This window comes from Globicephala melas, chromosome 2, assembly GCF_963455315.2.
Source record: "Globicephala melas chromosome 2, mGloMel1.2, whole genome shotgun sequence".
NCBI classification, from domain to species: Eukaryota; Metazoa; Chordata; class Mammalia; order Artiodactyla; family Delphinidae; genus Globicephala; species Globicephala melas.
The window spans coordinates 39,659,053-39,676,176 of record NC_083315.2 but is presented as its reverse complement, the minus strand read 5'-3'; positions in this window follow the sequence as shown (position 1 = coordinate 39,676,176).

Here is a 17,124-nt window from a genome sequence, read left to right as displayed (position 1 = left end):
CAGAACTATTTACAACATAATACTAGCACTGTGGGATGTGTGATTGAATTTGCTTGTACTAGTTCCCATAATTGGACACACGACTGCCTACATTGAGAAGGAAAATAAAAATAAATCCAAGGCTCCTATACAAAAGAATCATATATATATACAGAAACCAAAAAAGCTTAATCTAATGTCTGCACAAAATGAGTTGTACTGGCAACATACTTAATGCATCAGCACGCTCCAGTATGCTGAAATTTGTTGTAGACCATATTTGATGGTTCGTTTTTAATTTTTATTTGATTTTAATATTCCCTAAATAGTTAATAAAATATGAAACCATATATTTAAGAAAAATAATAACAGGTATTTGTAGAACTCCTGTATCTGTGTGCATGTTGTTTGATGGCCATTCTGCAAATGTATTTCTCTCATGCCCGTCACCTCCATTTGGGGGCCAAGCATATTTCCATGTCTATTTCTGATATTGTCTGTTCTTTCGTCCTGTTGAACTTCTCCATCTCCTATCCTGTGAATACCTCATATGATATGGATAAATGGGTGGGATGGGGGGTGGGTGGGAGGGAGGTCCAACTTGGGGGAGGGGATATAGGTATACATTATAGCTGATTCACTTCATGGTACAGCAGAAAATAACACAACATTGTAAAGCAATTTTACTCCAAAAAAAAAAAAAGCTCTTTATCTTTCCCCTACAACTAACTTCCCAGCTGTTTTGAGAGCGTTTGGCACCTCTTTCTGCTTTATCTTTTATAACACCTGTTACTTGGAACAGAAATAATGGCAATTAATTAATTTTGTGATGCCAGTTCTATAAGTAATTTATGTTTGTAAATTTTATCTCTGAAACAGTTTATGGAATGTGAGGGTAGGGATACCAGCCCATACTGCTCCCATTCACCTAGTCACAGTAGCAATGCTAAGTACAGAGGAGGCATTCAATACATTTTGTGAATTAATGTTGGATAAAACAAGATTTTACAGTTGATCCTTATTCCCAGTACGCATGGACTGTAGTTTCTAATATAAAATCATAGCAATAGAAATGTCTCACTTAAATCTCTCTCTCTTTTTTTTTTTTTTTTTACTCAGCTCATAGTATTTCCCTGGTTTCATCATATTTTCCTTCAGAGGCTATCCCTAAGATGAGGAAAAAGCGACTCCTCCTGATATATAGAATAGAAACTCTACCAGCTGCTACTGCAGACTGATTTTCAACTTCTGTGGTAAGGAAATGAGGTAATAGACAAAAATCCCTGGTAGCTCAAAAAGAATAATATTCCCAAATATCCATCCTTGCCATAAAGGCCCGTAAGGCTGCCTGTGGGAACTAGGTGACATCCAAGACTCCTTCCAACTGAAAAAGTCAAAGAAACATGCCTCCAGATTTGCATGCTTCTCAGTAAACCAAGATTAATGCCTTGGCTCTGGGTGATTCAATAACTTTATGCCCGTAGGCAAGGCATTTAGCCAGAGTGGGTTACTATTGCTTATTTGTGTTTTGAAGTGAAAGCTAACATAAATAGTGCCAAGCATTGCCGGATGAGAGGTAGTTGGATCCAGAAAACTCAAAACTAGTAATCCACCGAAAGAATCTGAAATAAAAGTGAATAAGAGTTATCAATTATTGTGCTCTTGCTGTGTACCAGGCTAATACCCATATATTTCTAGTTAATTGTGGTAAATCTAGTGGGTTATTTCTAGTTACCCACAAACATCCTACAATTGATGTTGATCGGTGCCCATTTTTCTGATAAGGAAAGTAGCCACCTCTCCTATGGGGGACATCGCTATCAGATGTCAGGGTCTGGACTCAGCCCTCATCTATGCAACTTCAAAATATGCTTTGTCCAGCTTTCTGCTGCACTGCATGCTATATTGAGACTTCATTCCTGAAGAAGTTCCACCCTTCAAACACAGCAGTGAGTGTTCTAGCCAACAGACTGAATGGTTAAGTAAAGTGCCAAAGTTTGTGGTTCAAGGGAGCCCTGGGTGAGTCAGACCCAAAATGAGATAGTCTGCTGGTTACGATGGGCTTTTTTCAGAATGGAGAGAAATGTGAACAGTCTCATCCACTTTTTAGATGGATAGCTGGGAACATAATGGTCTATTCACAAGAGCTGCAACTAATTTTAGAATAATTTTGAACATAGGTTTCAGTTTCCTAAGTGATGAGTCTAAGAAGAATGGGGGGAGCTCATACAGAGGGCACTCGGGAGATGATGGAGGACAGAGGAGGGCCACCTCTTAGCACTTGCACAGCTGCTGTGCTTTAACTGTTTGTTTCTCTTTGCAAAATGGCCACTTACTTGGTATTCTGAAATACAGACTCCTTTAATCTTCAGCTGTTTCATTTCATATGCATTTTAATGGACGCGTTTAACTTGATTCCTGCCTCCTAATGTGAATTAATCCCAGAGGGCACACACTTTATTGAAAAGGAAAAATAATGAAATAAAATGACTGAGTGGAGAAGTTATGCTGTTCCTGTTTTAGACTATTCGGTAAGAACTGCTCCCCGAGAAATAACCTCTTCACCAGGCATGTCAGTACCTAAGGCCTTAGTGGGGCATCTACATCAAACAAAAATCAAAAAAAAATTTAAAATTTTAGAGACAGAGAGAAACAAAAATGTGTATTGTGTATGTAAATATTTCAGGTGATTTCACAAGCTTAAAAATAAATAAATACATAAATAAAACTCCTAGTTGGGAAAAGCCTATACAACTTCAAATGAAGTTAAATTTTGAAGTGAACAATGTCAGCAGTTAGCTTAGATAACTGAGACTGAATATTTACTTTGGGTCTTGATATGGATCCAAGGAGCCCCAGATAATACAAACCAGTCTTTTATTTTTTAAATTTTTATTGGCGTATAGTTGATTTACAATGTTGTGCTAGTTTCAGATGTACAGCAAAGTGAATCAGTTATACACATACATATATCCACTCTTTTTTAGATTATTTTCCCATATAGGCCATCATAGAGTATTGAGTAGATTTCCCTGTGCTATACAGTAGGTCCTTATTAGTTATCTATTTTATATATAGTAGTGTGTATCCTCCTGTTGTTTTAGGCAACTGAGTAAACTGAGAGGGATAAAACAGATTGGGGGAATAAATTTCAGGCAGTAAAGAATTAAACGAACAAATCCCAGGGGATCTGCCTAGAAAAGAGAGGTTGCAAGAAACCAGTGTGGTGGAAATTTAGTGCTCATCAAATATCCAACCAACATCAAACTGTTACTCTCCATTTCGATTGGGACAATATGACTGGTTAATGGAATGAGTGAAAGTGATGCCAAGCACCTCTCAAATGACTCTGTAACTCATGCCTTTGTTCCTTACGTTGCTGCCATGATAATCTTGGAGACCACAGTTTCAAAACAGCATCACTCCAAGATGGAGGAAGGGTCACCTGAGATAGAGTAATCTTTGCTTGTGGCAAGAAATTAACTTTATCTGTATTAAGCCACTGAAATTTTGGAATTTCTCTGTGGCAACAAAGAGGATTAGTTTACCTTGGTTATTACAGAATTACTCAAGCCTTTGGATACTCTGAAGTTAGAGTGTAGGAATTAGCATAAACAGTACAGCTTCTCTGCTATCATTAAAGAAAAACAAGAAAAAAAAGCACAGAATAATTAAGAAGTTACAAAAAACTAACTGATCTGAGACATGGAAATGATCAGTGGACAACTCTGGAGTTCTTCTTTTAAGGACAATTAGCAAAAGATCAAGGAATCTGTTATCAATAATAATATCACACTATATTGTACTGTATGTATTCAAAGCATTTTCTTCTGATAGTTTAAATGAAGTTCTGCCTGGGGCCTGAAAATGACAAGATTATGTCATAAGATTTGTTTCTGTCTCATAATTCTAGAATGAAAACATGCTCCATCATTGTCCCTTCAGCATTTTACCAGCAAGAGACTTGTCTCCATCCCATCTTCTACAGAAAAGCAGCGTCCACAGCTGAAAATGACCAGACATACCAAAGAATGCCTGGATAATAATGGTCTTGGTTTATCTCATAGTACTTTTGTGTTCGCCCCTCTGGCAAGCAATTCATCATCACAATCTCACCTGTGAATCACAGGGCTCACAAATTGCTACAAATCCTGCCTTTCAGCATGCCCAGAATGAACCATTACACTTCAACCTAGGATGAAATAATCCCAGTGAAACCAGCTGACCTGTTGGAGGGTGCCTAGATAACACTGAAATAGACAGCACTTAATGCAGTGGGGGATCTGTCAAAAACAATAAAGACTGGTGTAAAAACAAGTTGCAAGTTATTGATCTGCTATATTACAGTTGCTTTGAAAATAACTGGATTTCACTTTTGCCCTTTAATTTATCCATTTTAATCACATTCTGTCAAGACCAAGGCACACATATTATGCTTAACAAAGGTCAAGAATACCCTTGTGTGCTGCCTGACGCAAAATGGAGATGTGTCCTGAGCATCAACACACATGCATACAAGATTGTCCACGCACAGGCTCCTGTGAAATGGACCAACCAGAAAAATATAGCTGGATGGGACATGAATCTCTAGGCAAATTTACAGTCCAAGACATAAAATAAAAGGCATCAATAGCAGTACACTCATTTTAGGTAATCTCCCTTTCAGTTAACTTAAACTCTACATCCACACAATGAGATGCTCTCTGGAATCTCCCAGGACGCTTGGACCAATTTCTGGCCAGCCTTATTGGATGAGGGCACACATTTTCACCACTCTGATCACTGGACTTTGACCTAATTATACATGTTGCTTCCATCTTTAGGGGGGTTGTTAATATTCAGGGGCTAATTCTTCTTGAGTCCTGCTGTCTTTAGGATTTATTGATCTTTATCTTTGTCCAGTGGAACATTGAGGGTTGTGACTCCTGATGCTACACTTGGGAAGGTAGGTCCTACTATCTTATATTTGCTGATTCTTAAATTCTCATTCTGGGCTCACTGTTGAAATTTCTCTTGGGAAAATTTGTAATTACTTTTTTTTCAAGTATCTAATATAAAGATTTTGACAGAACCATAAAGACTGTTAGTGTTTCTTAATGCCCTTCAGGGCCATTTTGTGAGTCTCACTCAAACACCTTTTTGCCTTTCTTTTATCCTCTTGCTTTCTCTATACACACACACACACACACACACACACACACACACACACACACACACTGTTTATTATACAGACAGTATATTTCATAAAAATTTCCACTTTTTACTAGATTTCATAAGCTTCTCTGGGTGGTCTTCCCAACCCATGTTATTCTTGTTCCTTTATGATGTGGAAATAAACAATGACCAACCAAATGGGAAAAGCAAACACTATTTATTCTGAGCTTGCTGTAGCAAGACAGCCAGCCAACATCACTTGCCCATCTCTTGATGTTTTGGCAGAAACTCAGATGCAGGCAGAGGAGTGGAAAAAGAGAAGGCTTCAGATGTGCCCTGATTGGAAGAGTTGTCATGGGGAAGTTTCAGGAAAGCTAACTTGAAGCAGGACATCCTATATGATTGGTTAGGGGTGTATATTTGACCTTTTCTGGTTGTTCCTAAATTGGAAATGGGAACAAAAAGTAGGGAAGCTATCAGTTCTTAATTAATCCATGGTAATTTGGGGCTGATCACTACAGAAGTCGTTGTTTAGCTTCCTGGGTTGTTACTAGAGATAGCATTCTACCTTTCTGACTTAGAGCAGTCTGGTTTCCTGGGTTATTTATTGTATATAAGGTGTTGGTTGCCCCAGGTTGTATGTCAAAGTTCTGTTTTTATATAGGGTATGGCCATTGCCTATTTGTATATTCAGTCTCTCACTAAGTACCTACTATGAGCTAAATATTGTTCTAGACACTGGTTGTACAGATGGAACCAGAACAGACAAAGGTTTTGCTCTCCTGGAGCTTATGCTTCAGTGGGAAAGACAAATAGAGAAAAATAGACCAAAAAAATGTATGTCAGGTTGTGATAAGAGCTATGAAAAACAGAGGAGGGTAAGATGACAGTGAAAGATGAGGAGGTTTTTACTTTAGAGAGACTGGCCAAGGAAGGCTTGTAAGAATTGGAAAAATATATATCAGTAATCCACTTGACATACAATAGAGTATTTATACTCTATTTGTCTTGACATATCCCACTTGGTATATCTGATATATTGTAATCCCTTCTATGTTCCAGTAATATGGTACAAACCCTTCGTAATCCAAAGAAGATATTTAGCATAGGTCGCATCTTGCACCCCTTTTATTAATTGTAATAAACAGATGACCATCTACTGTCAATCAACAGAGCACCTGAGCAGAATTATTGCCTTAAGGAAGAAAAAAATAAATAAGGTGGCAGGCCATGGCTTTATCCTTCCCAGCACTCTATATTGTCTTGGACATATTTCTTAGGTAGTCAGAGCTGCAGGAGTCATTAACCCTTCCAGCAAGACTGGGAACTAATCTTTACCAAGTGGGTACCTCCTTCCAATGTCCAGACTTTCACAGAAGAAGACAGTATAGTTACAGTGGTTTATGGGGCATAAAGGCCATCACAGGACTTCAAAATACCTCTTTGCTGAAGAAGCAGGACTGTTGAGAAAGTGTAATTACCATGTCAGATGACCTCATAAATTTTAAATTGCATTTTTGGAGTCATATAGACTCCGGGGATTCCCATGCTATCTCAAAGATTTCATTTGCACGTGTCCTGTATCAAAAATCAGTAATTACGGAAACTATACCCTATAGTGCTTCTCAGTCTGTATCATGCAAAAGAATTACCTTGAGACCATGTTAAAACACCAGTTCTAGGAGTGGGGCTGAAGAACTGGCATCTCTAACAAGCTCCCCGGTGATGCTGCTACTGGTCTGGGGACCACACTTTGAGTAGCACTGTCTTACTGACCTGTGTATAGGACACTCATAATCCTCAAAGCCAAAAGCATGAAAAACATATTTTGTACAAAAAGAAACATGGAAGATATAGGATGTACCACTGAACATTACATTTTCAGCGTATGTCACAAATTTACAGAAACATTAAGAATGTATATTTGAAATTGGCACTGTCCTAGAAAATCCAGCATGTGTGTTTCCCTGAACTACATGCCACTTTCCCAAATGGTCTAATTATTTCCACTTTCAAACAATGTTACAGAGAAAGAAGATTCTTTTTTTTTAATTAGCATAACCAAGTCCCAAAGAGAATGAAAAAGAATACAAAACATCAGTGTAGACCATTGCTATCAACAGATATTAACAACATCTCCCCCTTTGCAAACCCTGACCCTGGCCCTGGCAATGGCTCTGCAGAAGTGTGCAGTGAGTTGAGGAAAGAGGAAACTCCAGAATTGTGATCTAAAAAAATCCCAAACAAGGTTGTGATCTAAAAAAATCAAACAACTTGAAAGGAAGTAAGAGACTTTGTCTTTGGCTGTATATTGCCAGCTTTTTAAAAAATTAATACTTTAAAGAAAATAGAAAAATATTAACTGTTAAAAAAGACAGCAGGGCCTCCCTGGTGGTGCAGTGGTTGAGAGTCTGCCTGCCAATGCAGGGGACACGAGTTCGTGCCCCGGTCTGGGAAGATCCCATGTGCCGCGGAGCGTCTGGGCCCGTGAGGCATGGCCACTGGGCCTGTGCGTCCGGAGCCTGTGCTTCACAACAGGAGAGGCCACAACAGTGAGAGGCCCACGTACCACAAAAAAAAAAAAAAGACAACAGGCCCAAAATGAAGTCATCTGTGCTAAGCCCAGATCACCAAACCAAGACAGTACCTAAATTAATTGCAGAATCAGCTTCTTCCAGGAAAGTAAGCTTTAACAAGCCAATCTAGAATTACCTGGTCAGCCCTAGTTGGGTAATTCACTATTGTTCCCCTTAGGAGAATGACCTTTCCTGAAAGGTCTAATTTCATTGCTAATACTTTCCTTTATCTGCCCTTCTTATACCTTTAAAAATCTTTCCATTTCTGTAGCTCGGAGGAGCTCCTTTCTATTTGCTAAATGGGAGGCTGCCGATTCATGAACTGTTCAATAAAGCCAATTTAGTCTTTAAATCTACTCATTTGTATTTTCATTTTTGTTATTTAACAGATTTGGTGGCAGCAGTGGGAATGAAGGAGAACATTCAAAGGCTTCAGGGACAATGAGAAACACAGGCATGATATCCCACAAACCCCTTGAGTTCACTATCTTTCTCACTATTTCTGAGGACCGTGGGTAAGTATTCTCTCAGCTCTGAGCTCCACTTTCTTTACATTGAGTTCTCAATCTAATCGACTTTCTAGTCAAGGGCTTAGTAAGTCAGCTTGAGTTGGCAGACAGTTCTATCTGGAACCCGAGACCCTAGGCCTTGGTTTCCTCTGCAATTCCCCAGTTGTTTGGAATCCCTTGCCTCATTTCCAGCCCACAGTTCCCATTCACTGGAGTTTGCTGGTTCAGTTGCTGCTGGAAATTGCTGATGGTGTGCATGGTCTTCTCTTGGTCAGTCTGCAGTAATATCTCTTGGTCACTGCTGGTGTGTTAAGGTGCCCATGTCCATTTGTCATGTTTTGTGTAGATAAAGGCTATTGCTAATGGAGATCTTAGAAGGAGAAAGAAAAGCCATAAAAAGTAGTGAGCATGGATCAGGCATTTAAGAGTTAGAGTTCTTGCCACCTAAGTCAAAGACTCCTGTGTTAGGATAAATTGGTCATAGAATGGGATAGATTGACACCAGATCACCCATCAACATCAAGAAAATTTCCATGCAAAAAGACACACGTTTGTGTAATGTAAACACCACATAATTCCCAACCCCACATCACATCCCCTTTAGGTATTAGTTTGGCTCTAAAACACCCAAGGGCTCAGCAAAAAACAAACAAACAAACAAATACATAAAATGTGATCCTCAAAACCCAAAGAGTTTCACATGCCACCTTCTGGCACACCTGCTTATTTTATGTCAGAGAACTGTGGTCCCAGAAGCTGTAAATATCTGCACAAACAGCAACATCTTACTAAAGACAAATTAGGATTACAATGGCCATTATGGGGAATGATCCAATTAGACAAGACTGTTTGCTTAAGAAGTGCCCTTGAAAGTAAGGGTTCCCATATCAAACAGACAGAATGCAATGCCTATTTTCATTGGTATGTAGATGCTTCCCAAAAGCTCCAAGATTCTAAAATAGCTTCCTTAAAAAATGTGTTGCAAAACGATAGTGAAAATCTAATGACACAAGACTGTAAACAGCAGTCTGCCAATCCATTAACTTTACAGCTACAACAGCTCCAAGTTCAGGAACCTAAAATAACACCTGGACCCCTCACATTGCACTTTCCTAGGGTTCATCAATAAAATGATGGCTCAGGAAACAATGTCTCAGTTGCAATCATCTGGAACACTGGAAAAGAGATAGGACCTCAAAGGGCCTATGCAAAATTTTTAACATCAACTCCAATGCCCTCTTATTTAACCCCTCAAATGGGCCCCTCCTAAATTTGAGGAGACTTTGGGAGATTTTCTGGTAAATTCCTACATTATTCCCTTAAACACCTAAGGAAAATTAAAATTATTTTTAAGAATGCCAAATTTAGGATACCAAAGCTATACCCTCTGCTTTAAACCCCCTTGCAGCTTGTAGAGGGGATCCTGGAAAAACTGGCAGAAGCTGGCTAAGGGTAAAAATGCTCACCAGAATCAGCCCTCCTCGATCTCTGTCTATAATGCCCAGTAGACAGAGGAATATAAAATATATTTTGAACCCTCTTTGGGGACTGCTCTTATGTTCAAGGAAGGGTTATTTAATACTGCCAGAAATGTTACTGTTTGTTGAAAACTGACAAGATATTTAAAAGAATTTTTAAGTAGCTCTGTGATCAGAGATTGGCCAGATAGGAAGCTGATATTCAGAGCCCAATAAGAATCTTTTTTAGGTCTCCTCCCTTAAGCTAAAAATAAAATGATGTACCCAGAGGGAAAGAAAAACCTTCTGAAGCCTTTGTGAAAGGATTTACTAAAAAACATTCCAAAGGCAAACAGCTCTAAATCTAGAACATAGAAATCTTTTGATTTCCATCTTCTCCTTAACATATACATATTAAAAAAGCAAATTAAGGGTAATGTCATTGGGCGGGTGGATCACCCTATGATGTCATTTAGGCTGCAACCCAGTCCTTCGGGGAATTGAGAGCAACTGTCCTTATCTTACAAAGCTCTACAAAACCAGAAATGCAGCTCTAGAGGCAATTCAAAGTTCAGCTATTTTTAAATTATTTATTTATTTATTTATTTTCTTTTGCAGTACGCGGGCCTCTCACTGTTGTGGCCTCTCCCGATGCGGAGCACAGGCTCCGGACGCTCAGGCTCAGCGGCCATGGCCCACGGGCCCAGCTGCTCCGTGGCATGTGGGATCTTCCTGGACAGGGGCACGATCCCGTGTCCCCTGCATTGGCAGGCAGACTCTCAACCACTGTGCAACCAGGGAAGCCCAAAGTTTAGCTATTTTTTTTTAAATCAATCCCAAAACTTCTCATATTTCTCTTAAAATGGCTTATAACTGCATTTCCTCCCTGTGCCTCGGAGGTGTAAATGTGAAAGTACAAACATCAGGGAGGCAATTTTTATCAAAAACAAAATAAAGCAAAACGAATCAAACTTGGAAAAGTCTTTTGAAAATTTTAAAAAACACTGAGATACAAATTCCTTTACAACTAGTGAGTTTTGTGTACCTGATTGAGGACCGTAATTTTAGAAACAGAAGCTATAAGTTCTCTGTGTGCATCTGTCTATATGCTTATATATATGCATATATGTATATATATATGTTGTAGATGTATGGTACATGTCTACATCTGGATGATATTGCCAAAATTAATTTGTAAAAAAATAACATTAACAAAAAAAAACTAAACCTCTAACTGGCTTACAAATAAGTGCTTATAAATTATTTCTAAATCTCAGAAATATAATAGAAATTAACCCAAATGCCTTCAAGGTTCATGTGATCTGGGAAAATATTCAGTACTAAAGCTACTTTAAGTTTGTTTGGTTTAATTAAAACAGGCATGTCTTTAGAGTTATCAACATTAAATGAAATACCTTTATTCTACCTAGGCTTTACTCAAAGTCACATAAATTCATGTTATCTCTTACAAAATCTGTCAGCAAGAAAAACAGATTGTGATTATGGTGGACTTTGTCTAATGCCTCATGAAGTTTTTGTGGCTAATATAAACGTAATTCTTAAGAACAAGTAAATTAAATAAATGTAAGTAGGATAAAAAGATTTTAGGTAAACTTTTAATATAGTTTCCCAAATATTTCTGGTAACCTGATAGCTTAAGTTTTGCTAAGTTAACTTCAATGGTGAGTTAAGTTAAATTCATTGAACATCCAGATCATTTCCAAATACGATAAAATAATGAAACATTAATTACTAAACAGATTTATCTACTTTTGTCTTCTTATTACGAAGGAACCAGAGATGTTTGTTCCCATTAGTAAACAAGCTGTGTGCCACGTTAAAAGACTGTAGTATGAGAAAGCATATGCTTCTAGAGATCATGAAATGTGTTCATTAATTTGTCAATCTAAAGAATACTGTTGTAACAGATAGATTACAATTGCTTATTTTTCACTAGAAATTAACATTTCTAGGGGTTAAAATTCTAATTAATATATGCGATTAAAGCTATTAAAAATAATAGGAGAGGGCTTCCCTGGTGGCGCAGTGGTTGAGAGTCCGCCTGCCGATGCAGGGGACACGGGTTCGTGCCCCGGTCTGGGAGGATCCCGCATGCCGCGGAGCTGCTGGGCCCGTGAGCCATGGCCGCTGAGCCTGCGCATCCGGAGCCTGTGCTCCACAACGGGAGAGGCCACAACAGTGAGAGGCCCGCGTACGGCAAAAAAAAAAAAAAAAAAAAAAAAAGTTAAAAATAATAGGAGAAACAACTCTTCACACAAAGCAAGTAGAATGTCTTTTGGGTTAAGAAAAGGTATGAGGTATGGAGATGTATTTTTGTTAAGGGAAAAGAAAGTAATTTTTATCCTAAAGTGAAACTGGTTATTTCAGTATAAAAGAGGAAAAACATAAGACAAAATCTTAATGCAGAAAAGAAAGTTGTGGAAGATTTGTGAAAAAAAAAAACAAAAAAAAAACCTTGGGAAAGTAATTTTATGTATAGTCAAGCTGGCTAAGATTGAAATAAATTTATTTAATGTTTTAATATCAAAAGTACATTGGTACAAAATGAAAATTAGTTTTTTCTCTCTGCTAAAATGATAAAGTTTAGAAAGTTAAATCTCTATTAAAAGAGCTAAGGTTTTCGGTTTCTTTGTTTGTGTTTTACAACTATTTAACTTTCTGCTTTGCCTGCGAAGCGTTTAGTTGTCAGTATGGTTAAATGAATAGCTAAGTATTGTTTCACAGTGACCCGTGATCTTATTTGACCAAGTGTTTTAAAACCTTTGGATACTTTTGACAAACTTCCGAAAAGTAAATTCTTGATTAAGTCTTTTTGACGTAGAAATAACCTTAGGATTTTCTAGGGGGCTCCTGGAACATCTCAGAAGATTTATTCCATCTCTCTTAAAGAAAAAGAGATGTTAAACTAATTAGACTTATTTGATATATTAAATTACATGCAAACCATTGTCAAATAAGTAATACTAAGCATTCTTTGTTATATTTGCATAGGTATATGTATGTGTTCTAGAAATTCTGTGTAATTCCTAGAAATCCCGTATATATTGTATATGTTATTAGTCGTAATTCTAGTTATTATCTTAAAATGTTGCATGTTACAGAAATGACCAAAATTCCTCATCAATTCCATTATAATGAACTCTGATCAGCTCTTTAATAATAAGCATCGCCTGGTGCGCGAGGAGAGGGGATTAAGAGCGCTGCTTAAAGGAGCTCCAGAGACGGGCGCGAGCTGCGGCTAAAAGCGCGGACCCCAGAGACGGGCATGAGACGCTAAGGCTGCTGCTGCCGCCACCAAGAAGCCTGTGTGCGAGCGCAGGTCACTATCCACACCTCCCTTCCGGGGAGCCTGTGCAGCCCGCCACTGCCAGGGTCCCAGGATCCAGGGACTACTCCCCCGGGAGAACACACGGCACACCTCAGGCTGGTGCAACGTCAGGACAGCCTATGCCGCCGCAGGCTCGCCCCGCACTCCGTGCCCCTCCTTCCCCCTGGCCTGAGTGAGCCAGAGCCCCCGAATCAGCGGCTCCTTTAACCCCGTCCTGCCTGACGGGGTTAAAGAACAGACGCCCTCCAGCCACCTAAACGCAGAGGCGGGGCCAAATCCAAAGCTGAGCCCCTGGGAGCTGTGAGAACAAAGAAGAGAAAGGGAAATCTCTCCCAGCAGCCTCAGAAACAGTGGATTAAAGCTCCACAATCAACTCGATGTACCCTGCATCTGTGGAATACATGAATAGACAACGAATCATCCCATATTAAGGAGGTGGACTTTGAGAGCAGATTTATGATTTTTTCCCCTTTTCCTCCTTTTGTGAGTGTGTATGTGGATGCTTCTGTGTGAGATTTTGTCTGTATAGCTTTGCTTCCACCATTTGTCCTAGGGTTCTATCCGTCCATTTTTTTTTCTTAATAATTACTTTTTACTTCAATAACTTTATTTTATTTTACTTTATCTTCTTTCTCTCTTTCTTTCCTTCCTTCCCTCCTTTAGACAACTAATCATCCCAAATTGAGGAGGTGGACTTTGAGAGCAAGATTTATGATTTTTTCCCCTTTTCCTCTTTTTGTGAATGTGTATGTGTATGCTTCTGTGTGAGATTTTGTCTGTATAGCTTTGCTTCCACCATTTGTCCTAGGGTTCTATCCGTCCATTCTTTAATTTTTTCTCTTAATAATTATTTTTTTATTTTAATAACTTTATTATATTTTATCTTACTTTATTTTATTTTACTTTATTTTCTTTCTTTCATTTTTTCCTTCCTTCCCTCCTTCCTTCCTTCCTTCCTCCCTCCTTCCATCTCTCCTTTCTTTCTTTCTACTTCTACTAATTCTTTCTTTCTACTTTTTCTCCATTTTATTCTGAGCCATGTGGATGAAAGGTTCTTGGTGCTGCAGCCAGGAGTCAGTGCTGTGCCTCTGAGATGGGAGAGCAAACTTCAGGACACTGGTCCACAAGAGACCTCCCAGCTCCACATAATGTCAAATGGCGAAAATCTCCCAGAGATCTCCATCTCAATACCAGCACCCAGCTTCACTCAACGACCAGCAAGCTACAGTGCTGGACATCCTATGCCAAACAACTAGCAAGACAGGAACACAACCCCATCCATTAGCAGAGAGGCTGCCTAAAATCATAGTAAGTCCACAGACACCCCAAAACACACCACCAGACGTGGACCTGACCACCAGAAAGACAAGATCCAGCCTCATCCACCAGAACACAAGCACTAGTCCCCTCCACCAGGAAGCCTACACAACACACTGAACCAACCTTAGCCACTGGGGACAGACACCAAAAACAACGGGAACTACGAACCTGCAGCCTGCAAAAAGGAGACCCCAAACAGTAAGATAAGCAAAATGAGAAGCAGATGAAAGAGCAAGATAAAAACCCACCAGACCTAACAAATGAAGAGGAAATAGGCAGTCTACCTGAAAAAGAATTCAGAATAATGAGAGTAAAGATGATACAAAATCTTGGAAATAGAATAGACAAAATGCAAGAAACATTTAACAAGGACCTAGAAGAACTAAAGATGAAACAAACAACGATGAACAACACAATAAATGAAATTTAAAATACTCTAGATGGGATCAGTAGCAGAGTAACTGAGGCAGAAGAACGGATAAGTGACCTGGAAGATAAAAGAGTGGAAATAGCTACTGCAGAGCAGAATAAAGAAAAAAGAATGAAAAGAACTGAGGACAGTCTCAGAGACCTCTGGGACAACATTAAATGCACCAACATTTGAATTATAGGGGTTCGAGAAGAAAAGAAAAAGAAAGGGACTGAGAAAATATTTGAAGAGATTATAGTTGAAAACTTCCCTAATATGGGAAAGGAAATAGTTGATCAAGTCCAGGAAGCACAGAGAGTCCCATACAGGATAAATCCAAGGAGAAATACGCCAAGACACATATTAATCAAACTGTCAAAAATTAAATACAAAGAAAACATATTAAAAGCAGCAAGAGAAAAACAACAAATAACACACAAGGGAATCCCCATAAGGTTAACAGCTGATCTTTCAGCAGAAACTCTGCAAGCCAGAAGGGAATGGTAGGACATATTTAAAGTGATGAAGGAGAAAAACCTGCAACCAAGATTACTCTACCCAGCCAGGATTTCATTCAGATTTGATGGAGAAATTAAAACCTTTACAGACAAGCAAAAGCTGAGAGAGTTCAGCACCACCAAACCAGCTTTACAAAAACTTCTAAAGGAACTTCTCTAGGCAAGAAACACAAGAGAAGGAAAAGACCTACAATAACGAACCCTAAACAATTAACAAAATAGGAATAGGAACATACATATAGATGATTACATTAAATATAAATGGACTAAATGCTCCCACCAAAAGACACAGATTAGCTGAATGGATACAAAAACAAGACCCATATATTTGCTGTCTACAAGAGACCCACTTCAGACCTAGAGACACATACAGACTGAAAGTAAGGGGATGGAAAAAGATATTTCATGCAAATGGAAACCAAAAGAAAGCTGGAGTAGCAATTCTCATATCAGAAATAATAGACTTTAAAATAAAGGCTATTACAAGAGATAAAGAAGGACACTACATAATGATCAAGGGATTGATCCAAGAAGAAGATATAACAATTGTAAATATTTATGCATCCAACATAGGAGCACCTCAATACATAAGGCAAATACTAACAACCATAAAAGGGGAAATTGACAGTAACACATTCATAGTAGGGGACTTTAACACCCCACTTTCACCCATGGACAGATCATCCAAAATGAAAATAAATAAGGAAACACAAGCTTTAAATGATACATTAAACAAGATGGACTTAATTGATCTTTATAGAACAGTCCATCCAAAAACAACAGAATACACATTTTTCTCAAGTGCTCATGGAACATTTTCCAGGATAGATCATATCTTGGGTCACAAATCAAGCCTTGGTAAACTTAAGAAAATTGAAATTGTATCTTTTCCGACCACAACGCTATGAGACTAGATATCAATTACAGGAAAAGATTTGTAAAAAATACAAACACATGGAAGCTACATAATACACTACTTAATAACGAAGTTATCACTGAAGAAAACAAAGAGGAAATTAAAAAATACCTGGAAACAAATGACAATGGAGACACGACGACCCAAAACCTATGGGATGCAGCAAAAGCAGTTCTAAGAGGGAAGTTTATAGCAATACAATACTACCTTAAGAAACAGGAAACATCTCGAATAAACAACCGAACCTTGCACCTAAAGCAATTAGAGAAAGAAGAACAAAAAAACCTCAAAGTTATCAGAAGGAAGGAAATCATAAAGATAAGATCAGAAATAAATGGAAAAAAATGAATGAAATGATAGCAAAGATCAATAAAACTGAATGAACTGAAACTGAAATGAAAAAGGAGAAGTAACAACTGACACTGCAGAAATACAAAAGATCATGAGAGACTACTACAAGCAACTCTATGCCAATAAAATGAACAACCTGGAAGAAATGGACAAATTCTTAGAAACGCACAACCTGCCAAGACTGAATCAGGAAGAAATAGAAAATATGAACAGACCAATCACAAGCACTGAAATTGAAACTGTGATTAAAAATCTTCCAACAAACAAAAGCCCAGGACCAGATGGCTTCACAGGCAAATTCTGTCAAACATTTAGAGAAGAGCTCACACCTATCTATCCTTCTCAAACTCTTCCGAAATATAGCAGAGGGAGAAACACTCCCAAACTCATTCTGTGAGGCCACCATCACCCTGATACCAAAACCAGACAAGGATGTCACGAAGAAAGAAAACTACAGGCCAATATCACTGATGAACATAGATGCAAAAAGCCTCAACAAAATACTAGCAAACAGAATCCAACAGCACATGAAACGGATCATACTCAATGATCAAGTGGGGTTTATTCCAGAAATGCAAGTATTCTT